Consider the following 16,841-nt stretch of genomic DNA (forward strand, 5'->3'; position numbering starts at 1 on the left):
TTATTATTATTATTATTATTATTATTATTTAAAGTTTTCATAATAGCAGTACCAATAGTAGTAATTGGCAAAAGCCATTACCCAAAAAAAAAACTAAAAAGTATGCATAATAAAGTAAAATACAATATGTTCAAAAATACAATATTAAACAATTCAATAGTTTTTGGTTTGTTATATGAAATATTTGACTTGGCTTAGTGGATGACAGCCTGGCAGTTGACACCCCCACCCATATTAGTGCAGTTAGAAAGTGTTTAAAGTAATTGTTCTGTCATGTCCAGGAGGGGTTGATTGTGGCTGTACCTGTATAATATATATTATAATTTTATAATGCTTTTATGTTTTGTAAGTCGCACTGGATAAGGGTGTCTGCTAAGAAATAAATAATAATAATAAATATTACAAGTATAAATAGGTGTGTCTTGAGCAGATGAAAGTGGTTGGGGACTCAGAACTCACATGAAGTATGACTTCTTAACATACCCAACATACTAATAATTCAGCGATATAGCTTTAAACTTGATATTTTCTTCAATGTATGACCTCCTAGTATTATGTCAATAACTACACAACATTTTGATAATCTCTCTGATTCTATCACACATTTGATCTTAACACATGCACTTCCAGAACCCTTAAAGATTCTGTTTGTGTATCGTTTTCAGGCCTAAATGACGCAGCTGGTGGCAAATGCCAAGTAAGTAAATATTCGGTTTCTGAAGTAGATCGGTATGGTGATCCTTAATACACAGGTCTGCGTATAATAATAAAAAAATAAAAAACGTCTTTCTGCAACAGAAACATAACTTAAAGAATACTGAAGTTATTACAAGAAACACACTAGTTTACTATTATTGTTAAGACTAATGCCTTGTTTCCACTGGCTTAAGCGGCCGCGCCGGGCTGGACGTGTCTGGACGCGTCCCAGAGCTTTTTGTAAAACCAGGCCGTTGTGAAGTCCATCCTCTCTTGTGGGAGGAGCAGAGCGACTGTTGGTTTGGTTTGTGTTTTGTTTTAAAAACAAAGACAGAGAACAACACAATAGCCTGATGTGGAAGGGACTTGTGGCTATTTTATTCTTTCTGATGTACATGATTGTAAACAGCATAATAAATACACGTTTCTGTTAAGAGAGATTAGGAAGAGCTAAATGTGTATAGACAACATTATAGTCAGACACACATTATTTTACTGTACATATACAATACATATTTGCTATTTAGTATTAGTATTATTATTATCATAATTTGTGCTAGTAGATATGTCACAACTTGTTTCCCTTAACGTATTAGTCTTTCTGCAGGTTTGTAACTGTAACACTTTTTTCCCTATTATTTATAATTAACTTAGCAGACGCCTTTAACCAGGGCAAGTTACAGTTGAAACAAAATACACACGTTTCACGATTAATCATACAGTAGCAGCAGCTACAATATAGCAGGTTACAATTTAACTAAAGTGTGCACGTCTCAGTCATGGCGTTTATTGACGCATTTATTAAACCAGTCCTTAATGTTTTAGAAGGAAACCCAGATCTGCTTTATTTATTTATTAATTCATTTAACTTGAAAATGAGGACAGGCTAACTGAATCGTGTTCGCCTTCATGTCTCTGCGGACAACTGTCCAGTTGTTTGTAAAATATGAATAAAATCGACTGCTATCAAACCGATTATTATCCTTCAGTTTATTTAAACTAGTGATGGCAATGCATAGGTGTATTGTAAAATCCGTATTCAGCAAGTATTTAATACACTCGGTTATCTTTCAAGTCGGAAGCACTGCCCAAAGGGGAGGGGTTTCTGCTCACTGCCGTAGGAATCTGATCGAAACTTCACTCTATCAAAGCTGCCATTGACCCCTGCACTCTTCACTCAGAACAGGTCCCTTCCCACTTCCTGTTCTATAAATCATGACGTCAGCGCAGGTTTGTCCTCTTTTGCCACTTCGCCTGGACCTAAGAACATGAGCTCTCCATGTTTTGTCTTCTGCATTAGACCCTAATTGTTTAATTAACAATTATTATCGGTTGGTTGGCTTCACGGTTGTGCTGTCACCACCGTTATTATTATTGTCTGTGTCTATTTGTGTTTTTAGTTATTATCCGGGGCTCTGGTTGCGCTTTCGGTTTCAGTTTTGGCTACAAAAAGCACACTTTAAAAATAATAGTCGTGTTTATATAGTGCTATATATATTCCGACTGCTTGCTGTGTTGGTTTTTGTCCACAGGGCTCTTTCCTCCACAGCAGGAGCACTAGCAGTGGCAGTAAAATCCGAGGCCCGGCTGCCTGGCCTGAGCCTTGGTGTGTCGTAAGAGATCTCGCCCATGTGAGGTGCTTGCAGTTGTAGGAGATCTCGCTCTCTCAGTTCGCTGATAACTAGCACTGCTGGCCTTCCTGGTCCATGTGTGCAGGCCTTTTAGATCCCGCTACGGCTGGTGGTCTACTACCCTTGGTCCCCTCGGACCCCGGACTCCGCATCACCGGGTGTCCCCGGAAATCCCGGCACACACGGTGTGATTAAGCCTATGGGCCTACGTGGCGCTTGTATCCAGCACCTGGTGCTTGGTATACACAGTGTTCAGTCCGGCAACAGCAAAGTTGCGTGTGGTAGGTGTTGCAGCGCCCCCGTGTACATAAACGTTGCCGGGTGGAGACACATTTACAGCGGCGGGCCCGCTAGGTGCTCCACTTGTCGCAGAGGCGTTTCAGTTGTTGTGTGCCCCCGGTGCAAACACTGACCGGCACCTCTGCTGTACGTTTGCCTGTGCGCTCGGCTCGGTGATGAGCTCCTCTTGCCCCCACCACTGTGCCGCTTGCGGCCGACGCACCTTGCCTCCTCCAGGATGGTAGTGTTGGAGACACCCGCGCTTCCTGCGCTGGCGTCTCCACCTACTCCCGCTGCTGCACAGGCTGTCGCTCCCGCACCTGCCACAGCAGCTGCCCCCCCCCGCCCCGCAAAAAACACACCGCCCCTGCCTGATGTTCCCTGAACGACAGGGAAAACCAATGGAGTCACAGTCACTCCGCCGTGCTGGAAGGCGCTCCGTTGGTGGCGGAGCCCTCACAATTTGACCCTCGGTGTGCCCCTGGAGCCAGTCAACCACCGAGAATTCATGACAACAGACGCCTCCAAGCAAGGTTGTGGAGCAGTCTGCAACAGACGTGGAGTCCTCAAGATTCCTAGGGATCGATGCAGTAGCCTACACGTGGCGCGCTGTCTCCTTTACGCATTCCCACCGTTCCCCCTTCTCCCGGTGGTCCTGGAGAAGGTCAGGAGAGAACGAGCGACAGTTCTGCTGATAGACTCTTGGTGGCCTCGCAGATTCTGGTTTGGAGACCTGATCGCCCTCCTTCACGGAGAGCCTTGGCAGCTCCCAGTGAGAGGTCCCAGTGAGGTTGTCCCAGGTGCAGGGCACGCTTTGGCACGCTGGTGTCACTTAATACTGCGTTTTTGCTGGCAATCACCTCTGCAAAACGCGTGAGTGAGTTACACGCCCTGTCCGTACACCCATCGTGTGTCCGTTTTGTGGGAGATGGCTCCAGTGTCATGCTACGGCCTAACCCTGCATTCCTCACGAAAGTGCCGTCTCCATTTCATGTTAACAGGCCTATTGAGTTGATGGCTTTTCATCCTCCTCCCTTCGCTTCAGAGCAAGAGAGTCGGCTTCACCTACTTTGCCCAGTGTGGGCCCTCAGGTGCTATTTGGAATGCACTAAGGACATTCGGCGCTCAGCCCAAGTGTTTGTGTCTTATGGAGCGCAGACACAGGGCCAGGTGCTTTCAAAGCAGTGCCTTTCGCATTGGATTGTGGACACCATTAACATGGCCTACGAGTCTCCCGGGACCCCGGTGCCTGAACACCTGGTGGCCCACTGAACTCGATGCGTTGCTCACGTCTCATCCTGCCTGTCCCTCCCCTCCTCAGCCTTGGCTCTCTGCTGTTCTCCGCGCAACCCGAACTAGTCTGCGTGCCGCCGAACAGAAGTGGAAAAGGACCAAACTCCCAGCTGCCCTCGAACTCTACAACTCTCTACTGTCCACATTCTCCTCCTCTCTCACCTCAGCCAAGAAGTCTTACTTCCAATCTCTTTGAATCCACTGTCAACAACCCCCGCAAACTCTTCTCCACTTTCTCCTCCCTCCTTGCGCCCCCTCCCCCTCCTCCTCCCCCATCTCTCACTGCTGATGATTTCGCCTCCTTCTTCTCCTCCAAGATTGCAGACATCCGCAGGCTCTTCAATACTCCACCCTCATCTCCCATCACACCGAAACATCCCACCGATGAAGCTTCCTTTTCTTTCTCGCATCTCTCAGATGCTGAAGTTTCTGCTCTCCTCCTATGTCACAAACCCACAACGTGTGCCCTGGACCCTCACCCTTCTCGTCTCTTCCAAGCACCCACTCCTGATCTTCTCCCCTATATATCCTCCCTCCTCAACTCCTCCCTCCTCTCTGGCTGTTTCCCCTCTGCATTTAAACAAGCTGCTGTCATCCCACTGCTCAAGAAACCAACCCTTGATGCCACCTCTCCTCAGAACTACCGCCCTGTCTCCCTCAAAACAGCAGCTCATTCCGGCGCTTACTCAAGACGCATATTTTCCGACAGTACTTGTAATATTAGTCCTCTATCCCTGCTAGATAGCACTTCACAGTTTTTATTATGCTTCTCGTGTTCTTGATTGTTTTCCTCCTTGCTCCCTTTCCTGTAGCCCTTGACTGTGACCCTACATCTTGATAGCACTTAGCTTTCACCGTCCAGGATGTAGGAAGTCACTTACTGTACTTTTGTTAATTTGTAAATTGGAATTTGTAAAATGTATTATTTTGAATTGCTGTTTTAGCTAAATTGAATTTGTAATGATTGATGCCTTGTACTTCACTGTATCTTTGCACTTTGTTTGCACTTATGTTGTAAGTTGCCTTGGATAAGGGCGTCTGCCAAGAAATAAAAATAATAATAATAATAATAATAATCTTGGGACCTTTTTCAAGGTGCCCCCTTGTCAGAAATTTGTATGGCTGCAGCTTGGGCCTTGCCGCTTACGCATGCACCACCGCGACACAATGCATAATGAACGAACTATAAACAGGGCGGCCTCGTAAGGCCGGTTCTACAGGTTGGATGTGATGGGACCAGTCCCTTCCATTGGGAACCTGGTGTTGGCTGCAGTCGAGCCCTGGTAGCCTACAGCAGGACTGTGGCTCCATCTGAGCTGTGCAGCATGGAGCTCACTGCCGCTGTTCCCAGCTGATGGAGCTTGAGTTTCGCTGCCTCGCTGTGTACATAGTTCCTTGGTCAGCAGATCTGTGGCCCGCTCTGGCTGTGTGCCATAGAGCAAGAGTCCGCTGCTGCTGCCCTCAGCGGTAAGTACGTGAGCAAGCTCTCGTGTTCCGCTGTGTATATAGTTCCTTTGTTAACACAGTAGAGCTAATGTTGCCCTGCGTTAGCCGGTCTAACCAGCAGGTGTCAACTGCTCCTGTGTTCCATGGGCAGCGCATGACTTTGTTCCTGCGCCCCGTGGTGTATATAGTTTGTTTGTACGAAATCTAAATTGTCAGCACAATGGAGCTCTTCCACTCTGTACTGTTTAATTGAGTTGGATGCTCTTGTGCTGCGCGCTGACAGCATGAAGGTCTTGCTGTCATGCAATATGTATATATTGTATATTGTTCAGCTCGGCTACTCTGTTGATTAGCCAGCTATGTATTATATTGTATTTTTCTCATTGGGACTGTGGCCCCACTCCTATTGGATCAGGGGTCCACTGCCATGATATTGCGCGGAGGCAGCACAAGTGCTTAATTGCCCATGCCAGACATTGTGCAATTAGATTACGGCCTGGCTCCTAGCTGCACTAGTAGAGAAGCTGGCCTTGTAAGCGCAGGGCGTAAGAGTTAACTCCTCTGTCACCCCGCTCTGAATATGCTGATTGCAGACAGTTCCCGGTAGAGCATGACTACGGTCCTTGCTCCTGGACGGCTCAGGTGCGGCCCTATGGGTCCACTGAGGTTACTGTCTGAAGTTGTGTTGCCGAGGTCCCATAGCGGTGCACCTCGGGGCAGGCTCCCTTATCAGCTCGCTGCCTCCTCCCTTGCAACGGTTTTGTTATACAGTAACCCCTCCCCCTTGGGCAATGCTTCCGACTTGAAAGATAATGATAGGTAGCGTATGCAACCCCAGTTATCTGAAAAAGGAAGCACTGCCCAAGGGTTGCAAAGTCACGTGGGAGTCCTGGTTCCTGTCAAAAGAGGACGAACCTGTGTTGACTTCACGTTTTATAGAACAGGAAGTGGGAAGGGACCTGTTCTGAGTGACAAGCGCAGGGGCCAATGGCAGCTTTGATAGAGTGACGTTTCGATCAGATTCCTACGGCAGTGCGCAGAAACCCCTCCCCCTTGGGCAGTGCTTCCTTTTTCAGATAACCGGGGTTGCATACGCAACCTATTGATATTAACTGTAAGCAGTCATTGTTTCTGTATGTGGATTTCACTCCATGCTGCTAATAAAACTAATTTCTTTGTGATCACACATGGCACTTGAGATTATATCTTCCAGCATAATGTATCTGATCTCTTCCCTGTCTGTCTGCAAGTCAAGCTCACATCTCTCTTCTGAAAGATAAGTATTTCCTCAGTGGGTGACGGACACTTATGGCCACATCTGGCAGCAGATAGTTAACCGTCCATAAAACCTAGACGCATCCGGATGTGTCCAGATGCTTAAGACAGTGGAAACACCCGTTTAAGCGTCGAGGTCCGGACACGTCCACCAGTGGAAACAGGGCATAAATACCCTTTGTGTGCTTGTATCACATTTATTAATTAATAATTATACAAATGTCTGCTCATGTGAAGTGTCACTGCAAACTTGACTATTTCTCTACTTAAACGCTGTTCATGTTATATCACAAACAGGGGTCTACCCCCCTGAAATACCTATCTGTCAATTTTTCAAAAATGATTACTCATTTGAAATTACATGAATTAATCAAATTAATTAATACATAAAAATGTATAATACTCATCACTCTCTTTTCTCCTTGAATTGTAAACCAGAGACAGTAAGAATATCTACCATTTGCAGTACATGGATGCCACTACAACAAAATTCAAGTTAAATTTTTGCTCCACCAGATTCTCTTAATTGAACTAAAGCGGTGATCTGCAATCAGGAAACAGGAGGGTTAGGTGCTAGGTTCTTTGAGTGTAATACAGCAAGTTTTCAGCTAAATATAAATAGGAAAACTATTTGAAATACAAACAGCCTTGTTTTGTGTTGAATTATTACCAGCACATTGAAACTTTGAAGTAGTATATTTTTTTCTCTTTTCCCCAGGCAAACGACAATGTGTGCTTACTTGAATGGTTAAGTGCATTTATACTAAACAGTTCTTTTGCAGTTCTTCCAGAAGGGGTAAGCCATCTTCTGAAATTTTAATTATACTGATATTCAACTTATGTTAACAGTTAAAAAGATAATAGAGTTGGCCAGTTCACAATCCTTTAATGTATATCTATAAATCCTGCATCATACAAAATTATTAGTATGGGTAGTTTCTGCACCATTTGTTATATTTTTATTGTTGCTTAGTAAATGTTTCAATGAGACATGCTGTAATTAGGGGGTTTCACTTTAACAGTGAATTTTGATTGCAGCATCTTTAATTTATGCAGCTCAGTAAAAGAGAATAGTAGTGTCTACTTTTAGACACATTTTCACATCACCTAATGGATCAAACAGCACACACGATGAAAAAGTGTTTCCTAATTTTATTACATTGATTACATTACTTTTTTGGCAGACTACACACTTACACATAACACAATTACTCATTGATTACCACTCATTTCTGAATATGTCTTATGTCACCAGCTACCTAACACATCTCTTGAAGCCTTAACATTTTGGTAACACTCTATAATAAAGTTATCAATTATTTATTTCAGTACTTTATGAACAAGTTTACCATATTATCTTTAAAAAAAATATGTATGATTAACTTTACCCTTTAGTTTGGGGGTTGCAAAAGTCATTGTAGCTAATTGGATGATGGCTATAGCACATTTGTAGTAATGTAAGTATAAATAATTTTACATTCGTTTTGGGGGCTGTAAAAATCCTCTGTAAGTGGCTATAAGGCATCAATAAAGTAGTTATAGATGGCATTAACATAATAGTAGCAACATTTTTATGGTACAATTCATTTATTCATAACTCAGAGATCCCTTGGAGATGGTTTCTTGGTCTCAGTGGGTCAAATATCAAAGTAAATCAAATTGATTATAGTAGCTTCAATTAGTGTTTTTGTGAACAAAATATTTAAACTATTGTTTGTAGTTATCTTTCAAGTCGGAAGCACTGCTCAAGGGGGAGGGGTTTCTGCGCACTTCTGGGGGAACCCAATCGAAACGTCACTCTATCAAAGCTGCTATTGGCCCCTGTGCTCGTCACTCATAACAGGTCCCTTCTCACTTCCTGTTCTATAAAACGTGATGTCAGCACAGGTTTGTCCTCTTTTGCCTCTTCTCTTGACTCAGGAACGTAAGCTCTCTGTGTCTGTGTTTGCAATAAACATTCAAACTGCTTATTTCGGCTGGCTGGTTCACTTCATAGTGTTATTCACCACCGTTTTCGCTACACATCATCTCTGTCTTGTGTGTGTTTACTTACTATTGATAGCTAATCCCGATTCTGTCCCGTCCGTGCACCGGAGGACCAGCTGCGCTTTCGGTTTCAGCTTCGTTCACAAGAAGAGCCTTTTAAAAATAATAGTCGTGTTTACATAGTGCTATATATATTCCGACTGCTTGCTGTGTTGTTTTTTTGTCCACAGAGCTTTTTCCTCCACAGCAGGAGCGCTAGCAGTGGCAGTAAAATCCACGGCTCGGCTGCCTGGCTGGAGCCGCGGTGTGTCATAAGAGATCTCGCCCCAGTGAGGTGCTCCTCCACCGGCTTGCGCCCACACTACAGCCCGCTATTGCGGCTGTAGGAGATCTCGCTCTCTCGGTTTGCCGAGAACGAGCATTTCTAGCCCTCCCGGTCCGTGCGTGCGTGCCTCAGTTTTAGATCCCGCTACAGCTGGTGGTCTACTACCCTCAGCCCCCGCGGACCTCGGACTCCACGTCACCCGGTGTCCATGGAAACCCCGGCACACACGGTGTGGTTAAGCCTACAGGCCTACGCGGCGCTTGTATCCACCATCTGGTGCTTGGTATACACAGTGTTCAGTCCAGCAACAGCAAGGTTGCGTGTGGTTGGTGTCGCAGCACCCCCACTAGGCGCTCCACTTGTTGCAGAGGCGTTCCAGTTGTTGTGTGCCCCTGGTGCAAACACTGATCGACGCCTCTGCTGCACGTTTAACTTTGCACGCGCGTGTGCACTCGGCGATGAGCTCCTCTCGCCCCCGCCAATGTGCCGCTTGCAGCCCCGTCTGTCTGAGCACCGACAGCGGGCGTGATTTGGCCGCGACTACCGGGTCCGCTGCGGCAACCGGCGATTCCCCACTCCGGCAAGTGATGGGGGGGCCTCGGGGGCGCTGGATCTCGGCCTCTCCCCGAGCCCATTCGTCCCCTCCTCCAGGATGGTAGTGCTGGGGACAGCCGTGCCTCCTGCGCCGGCGTCTCTACCTACTCCCGCTGCTGCGCTGGCTGTGGCTCCTGCACCTGCCACGGCAGCTGCCCCCCCCGCGACAGCCATGCCGCCCTAGCCTGACGTACCTGCGGTGCACGTCGCCACGGCCGCGCGCACATCTGCGTGTGCACGCGAACGACGAGGAGGAGTCTTCGCTGGCCTCCTTCCCGCTGTGCTGTCGGCGAAGAAGGTCAGGCTCAGTGGACAGAGAGCGTGGTGAGGCCATTCTTTGCTCTCACCTGCAAGATGGACCAAATCTATGCTCTCCTGATCGTGCAGGCAACACAAGCCAGTGGAGACTGAGGGGAGTCTGTCTGCCCCATCCCAGGAGGAGGACAGCAGACGGGCCACCTGGGAGGAGGACCGCCTTTCTCTGGGTTCTCACAAGGACTCAGAGCTCGAGGCGGAGCTCATGGAGAAGGAGCTGGTCGCTCCCAACCCTCCTCCTCCGTTGAGCGTGGATGCCCCTCCTGCTCCCACGGGACAGGACAAGGAGTTCTGGGCAGTCATCCAGAGGGCTGTGGAGTCTCTTCAGCTCCCCTGGCCCTCTGATCCTACCCCACCGTGCTCCAGGTTCGAGAGGGGTCAGCGCGTGCAGCGGCCCACATGGGCCCTCCCGCTGCTGCCTGACCTCATCGAAGAGCTGCGGGCTACCTGGGACCATCGGGCAACATCCCTCGCCCTAGCCAGGAGAGGGGAGGCTTATGCCTGGACCCAGGGCGCAGCAGAAGCGGGCTTGGTGGATTTTCCCCATGTAAATTCCACCATAGCCGTGCTTGTCTCTCTACCTCCGCTGTCCGCGGAGTCACGTGACCTGGCCTGCCCCAACAGGCAGTGCCACGTCACGGAGACGCTGCTCCGGAGGGCGTATAAGGCTGGAGCCCAAGTGGCTCGCCTCCGAAATATGGAAAGCCTGCTGGCCTTATACTTGGCTCAGCTGGCGGAGCCCTCGGGGCAACATGGCACATCACCCACCCCGCCCCCTATCTCGGAGATAACGGCGGCGGCGGATCAGCTGGTCATGGTGAGGCACCAGGGGGCAAGGGCAACAGGGCGATCCTTGGCAGCCATTGTGGCGGCGCGCCGCCAGATTTGGCTGTCCTAGGCATGGCGGGTCCCTGAGGCGGACAGGACTCGCCTCATGGATGCCCCTATCTCTCCGTGTCAATCGAGAAAAGAGCCGCCTGACGCCAACTCAGCAGGCACAGTTCCTCGGACTGCAGGGCCTCCTAGCGGCTGCATCACAGACCCTCCCCCTCGGCATCCTCCAGTTGAGACCGTTGCAGTCGTGGTTCAGGTCTCTCAGGATGCACCCTCGCCGTGTTCGAGCACGCCGAGACACAGTCACTCCGGCGTGCTGGAAGGCGCTGCGTTGGTGGCGGAAACCCCACAATTTGACCCTCGGTGTGCCCCTGGGGCCAGTTTACCACCGAGCAGTAATGACGACAGATGCCTCCAAGCAGGGTTGGGGAGCAGTCTGCGACGGATGTGGAGTCCGAGGCAGGTCGACGGAGCCAGCACGGGCCCTCCATATCAACATCCTGGACTTACAAGCAGTACTTCTTGGACTGTCTCATTTCCTGCCAGTCCTGCAGGACAGACATGTGCTAGTCTGGACGGACAACACAGCGGTGGTCGCCTATATCAACAGGCAAGGAGGTCTCCGGTCGCACAGACTGTACTTTCTAGCACACCGTCTGCTTCTGTGGGCACAACCACAGTTCCGCTCCAACAGAGCAGTTCACCTCCCAGGCCTGTCCAACACGGCAGCAGACCTCCTCTTGTACCACCCGCTTGTGGTACAACAACTGTGGAGCCAGTTCGGCAGGGCGGACGTGGATTTCTTTGCCTCGGCAGAGTCCACACACTGCCCACTATGGTTCTCCGTCCAACTGCTCAGGAACCCTAGGCATCAACGCGTTAGCCCACACGTGGTTGCAATGTCTCCTTTACGGGTTCCCACCGTTCCCCCTTCTCCCAGTGGTCCTGGAGATGGTCAGGAGAGAACAAGCGACAGTTCTGCTGAAAGCCCCATAGTGGCCTCACAAATTCTGGTTCGCGGACCTGATCACCCTCCTCCACGGAGAGCCTTGGCAGCTCCCAGTGAGAGCGGACTTGTTGTCGCCCCAATCCGGGCCTCCTTCAGCTCTGGGCCTGGCCCCTGAGCGGGAGCGATTGATTGCCTGGGGTCTGTTGGTCATGGTAGTTACCATTATTCAGTCAGTGAGAGCTCCCTCTACGAGGTCGCACTATTCCTACTGCTGGCGGGCATTTAGCACCTGGTGCCAAGACGGGGTCAAGACCCAATTAATTGCCCCATCGGGGTCATATTGCAATTTCTACAAGAGCTGTTGGACCAGGGCAAGTTCCCGTCCACGATCAAAGTGTATCTGGCGGCCATCTCCATATGTCATGTTTGGATTGATGGCGAGCCTCCTGGGTCTCATTTTCTGGCTGTGCAGTTTCAAAGGGAGCTCGACGGCTACGGCCTCCTCGAACCCTTTCACTGCCCACATGGCGCCTTGATGTAGTGCTGGACGCACTTTCCAAAGCCCCATTTGAGCCCCTGAACTCAGCTGAGCTAAAGCTGGTGTCACTTAACACTGCGTTTTTGCTGGCAATCACCTCTGCAAAACGCGTGAGCGAGTTACACGCCCTGTCTGTACACCCATCATGTGTCTGTTATGCGGGAGATTGCTCCAGGGTCACGCTACGGCCTAACCCTGCATTCCTCCCGAAAGTGCTATCTCCATTTCATGTCAAATACTTGATTCAGCGATGGACCAGAACACAAACAACATTATATTAAGTTCCAATATACACAAGGTGAATTCAAACAAGTGCTACATGAGCACAAATACAGGGCATATGTGATTTGGATTTGGAAACCTGCACTGAGAGCACAAACGAACGAGTCAGCAAATGAGTGCATTGGACGAGATGGGGTAAATGCATGACTGATGTCACAGATCCAGGATATAATTTTGTTATTTCTATGTAAGGGAATTAGTTAGATTGTTTCTTTTAACAGCACAAACCGGCACAAATCGAGCACAAACGAATGACACTGGTTTGGAGCGATTCGGATGACATGGGGTGGAGAGTGATGTCACTGTTCTTAAAAAAAATGTTTTCTGTTATATTTAAGAAACGATCATAGTTACAGCGTTTCTTTTAATGGCACAAACCAGCACAAATCAAGCACAAACGAATGGCACCGGTTTGGAGCGATTTGAGCGAGATGGGGTGGAGAGTGACGTCACTGTAGCATTATGATGGGTGTATTTTGCATTTTAGCTCTGAGCTGAAGCACTGATCTAAGGAAGATATCTCCCCCCAAAGTTGTCAGATTTCCTTAAAGTGTGGGACTGGTTTATATCAAAGTGACAATTTTGGGAGGATGGCACCGAGAATAGGCCAAATAGTTTGGAATCCTGCTGTGAGATGTCTGAAGAAGGGGGCCTGTAGGTAATAAAAACTCTTTGAAATGGACGAGAGCCGAAATCCCGACACAGAGCAACGAACCCGGGCCAACCGGCATTTCCAAAAGATGGCATGGATTGACATCAGTCACAAATCAATTCCCCTTCCAATAGGACACTGGGGGCTGAAACCGAAATCCAATCTCAAAAACTGAAGAACCAATCACCTATTGATCTGACAGGCATATAAAGAACAGCGCACGGCCTCTCTCGCTCTCACCTGAACCAGAAACTCGCTGCCACAGCTCAACCTGTAGCTCTGTTGCCCAAACCGGAACCAGAAACCAACCAAGTCTTTGCTGGCAACAGAAGAGTTAAACTGGGAGAAGGAGATTGAGCTGTACGAATAATTCTTTTAAAGGACTTTATTAAATAAAGAACTTTACAGACTGCGCATGCCCGCCTGTGCCCACCTGATCAGTGGAGTTTTACAGCTGGACAATTGACTAAGTCGACTGAATACGAAAGTGTCAGTCATTTAAATAGCTATTTGAGTCTTAAGAAACTTGACCCTTGGAACCAAACAGGGCCCTGCTTTCCTCAAAGACTTTGTCTTCAAATAAGTACGGTGAGAGACCCTGCTTGCCAAGAAGATTTTGTGCACAACCTTGGAGCCTTCAAACCAGTGAAAAACCAGTTTGGAAAAGACTCTACATTCGCGAAACCCCAACTTCCAGGTGCATCGACACGGACCTCGTGCCATGTGCTGTTATCTGAGCCCGAAGCCAGAGAGGCCTCTCTGCGACGAAGTTCAGATAAGTTTAACAGTTTGGAGTTTGTGATTCATGACATTTGAGAAATCAATTAGAAATGTTAATTTGTGATTCATAACTCTAGAATGTGTAATATCATTTAGTTTTCTTAAATATAAATGTGTGTTGCATTAAACTGTTTTGTTGATAATTTTAGAAATAAAATCTGTCAACGCCGAGAAATATCTTCTCATTCCTGTTTAACTGTTTAGTCTGAAATTGACAAAAGTTAATAGACACCAGATTATAGGTGGCCCTGCCTATCCTTAATCATTGAATAATAATCAGTTAAGGGAAATTGTGGTAACAAGTAATGATATGATCTTTCTCGGCACCTAAACGTAAATGAGACTGATATATATATATAATGAGAAGTTACCTGACATAAATACTAACCTGCGTAGTTATTTAATGTCCGACTAACAATACTAATGAGAGACTTCCCTTCATCTTACTAACCGGTATTGTAGTCAATGTGTTTATAACCTTTTTTGTTTAACGATTTGTGTGTTATCATATGCGATCCCATGGTCTTTGATTTGGTCACGGAAGTGATTTGTCGATCTAGAGTTTAATTTTAATTAGTTTTTCCCTTTTGTATAATTAGTGTAGTGCTACATTTAGTCTTTGTTTTTGAATAAATTTGACAATTTATATCTTTGGAATTGGTGTCTGCGTCCAATTATTACAGAAATTGAGTTTTACAAAATTCCAGGATTCGTGATAAGGTGATACTATAAATTAACTTCTTTAATTGAAATGTATAAGTGTACCATACGCTACATCACACAGCTCAAAAAAGAATGCGTAATATCTCAAACACCAAACCAGCACAAATGTTCATTTTTGCGGCACAAATCAGCACAAACACTCTGTACTGTTTAATTGAGTTGGATGCTCTTGTGCTGCGCGCTGACCGCATGACTGTCTTGCTGCGATATGTATGTATTGTATATAGTTCAGCTCGGCTACTCTGTTGACTAGCCAGCTGTAGAACCGTCTCAGAAATAAGTGGAGAGTCGTGGAGATAAAGCAAACAGAACTTTAATCGAGCCGCTCGGAAGCCCCACGTCAGGAAAACTCCTTCAGTGAGACTTAATGTTTACAAACATGAGTGCAGCTTTATAGGAAAATGACGTAACATCTTATGGCCGTTCATCCAATCGGAAGATACAGGTCCGGGTCCGTTTACGATCTGTCCTCCCGTGAAGAGGTGATGGATACAAAAAGCAGATGTCCATCTTTGATGTGCACTAGGAAGATGCGATCCCACGGTCGTCATTTACCTAGTGTCAATCGCTCAGTAACAGAAACATTCCTGCCTATCTTGAGAAATGATTAAGTCATAAACAAATTCACAGCAGACATCTGTAGGCTATTTCAGCACTGTGTAATCTTTCATTACTGACAGGAGATTCTAACAAACCAACCTTGTTGACCCTTTACTTGTCCTGCTAAATCTAATCTGCTCAGTCTGTATACAAACTACTTCTAATGCTAGTATTAATATAAAACATTATATAATTATCACAAAACACTTTCTTCAACATCCTATACAGAGTCTTCACCAGCTATGTATTATATTGTATTTTTCTCATTCGGACTGTGGCCCCGCTCCTATTGGATCAGGGGTCCACTGCCATGATATTGCGCGGAGGCCGCACAAGTGCTTGATTGCCCGCGCCAGACATTGTGCAAGTAGATTCGGCCTCGCTCCTAGCTGCACTAGTAGAGCAGCCGGCCTTGATCTTGTTAGCAGAGGGCATAAGAGTTAACCTTAGTTGCCCCGCTTTGTATATGCTGATTGCAGACAGTTCTCGGTAGAGCGTGACTACGGTCCTCGCTCCTGGATGGCTCAGGTGTGGCCTTATGGGGCTCCTGAGGTTACTGTCTGGAGTTGTGTTGCCGAGGTCCCCTAGTGGTGCACCTCGGGGCAGTCTCCCTTATTAGCTCGCTGCCTCCTCCCTTGCGACGATTTTGTTATACAGTAACCCCTCCCCCTTGGGCAGTGCTTCTGACTTGAAAGATAACGATACGTTGCGTATGCAACCCCGGTTATCTGAAAAAGGAAGCACTGCCCAAGGGTTGCAAGGTCACGTGGGAGTCCAGGTTCCCGGCAAAAGAGGACGGACATGCGCAGACGTCACGTTTTATAGAACAGGAAGTGGGAAGGGACCTGTTCTGAGTGACAAGCGCAGGGGCTAATGGCAGCTTTTATAGAGTGACGTTTCGATCGGGTTCCCACGGAAGTGCGCAGAAACCCCTCCCCCTTGGGCAGTGCTTCCTTTTTCAGATAACTGGGGTTGCATACGCAACCAATCGTTATTTGTGTTTTTATATTTTCCTGCAGATTGTGGTACACTTATTAAATACTACCTTGGGAATAGTTGGCAATTTGAACACTGAAAAATATGAAGATTTGACAAGTGTAGCTAATCAGATTCTGGAATCAACAGAAAAACTAGTTTCTGCTTTGGTTGAGCATACAGACACGCAATCTACGAAGACAATAACAACAAACACTATAGGTAAGAAATATTAAGCCATTCATGTTGTGCAGGTTTACATATGGCTCTGAGTGGCACATACTGGGGAATGCTCTGTTACCTTTCTGACTTTTACACTAAAACAGATTTAGGGACCTTAACACCAATCTAGATCCCAAGGGCCAGGTTGGCACACACACCATACTGTATCTTGCACTCCCTGAGGTAATAAGCCCCACAGACACAATTCTGCATTGCAATTTTATAGAAAGGTAAATATGTATTGCTCTGAAAAGAAATGCACAGACAGAAACTAAGACTGATTGAACTTTGAAGAAAGTAAAATGAGAAGATACAAGAAATGTGAGGCCTGTAGATGACACATATCTCAATGAGATGAAGTAAATAACGATATAACAATAATGCTTTGAAATAAAGTTCCCCCAAAATAGTGCCAAATATAACATAAGTGAGCCCTTCCTTCACAA

Source organism: Amia ocellicauda, chromosome 7, assembly GCF_036373705.1.
Source record: "Amia ocellicauda isolate fAmiCal2 chromosome 7, fAmiCal2.hap1, whole genome shotgun sequence".
Classification (NCBI taxonomy): Eukaryota; Metazoa; Chordata; class Actinopteri; order Amiiformes; family Amiidae; genus Amia; species Amia ocellicauda.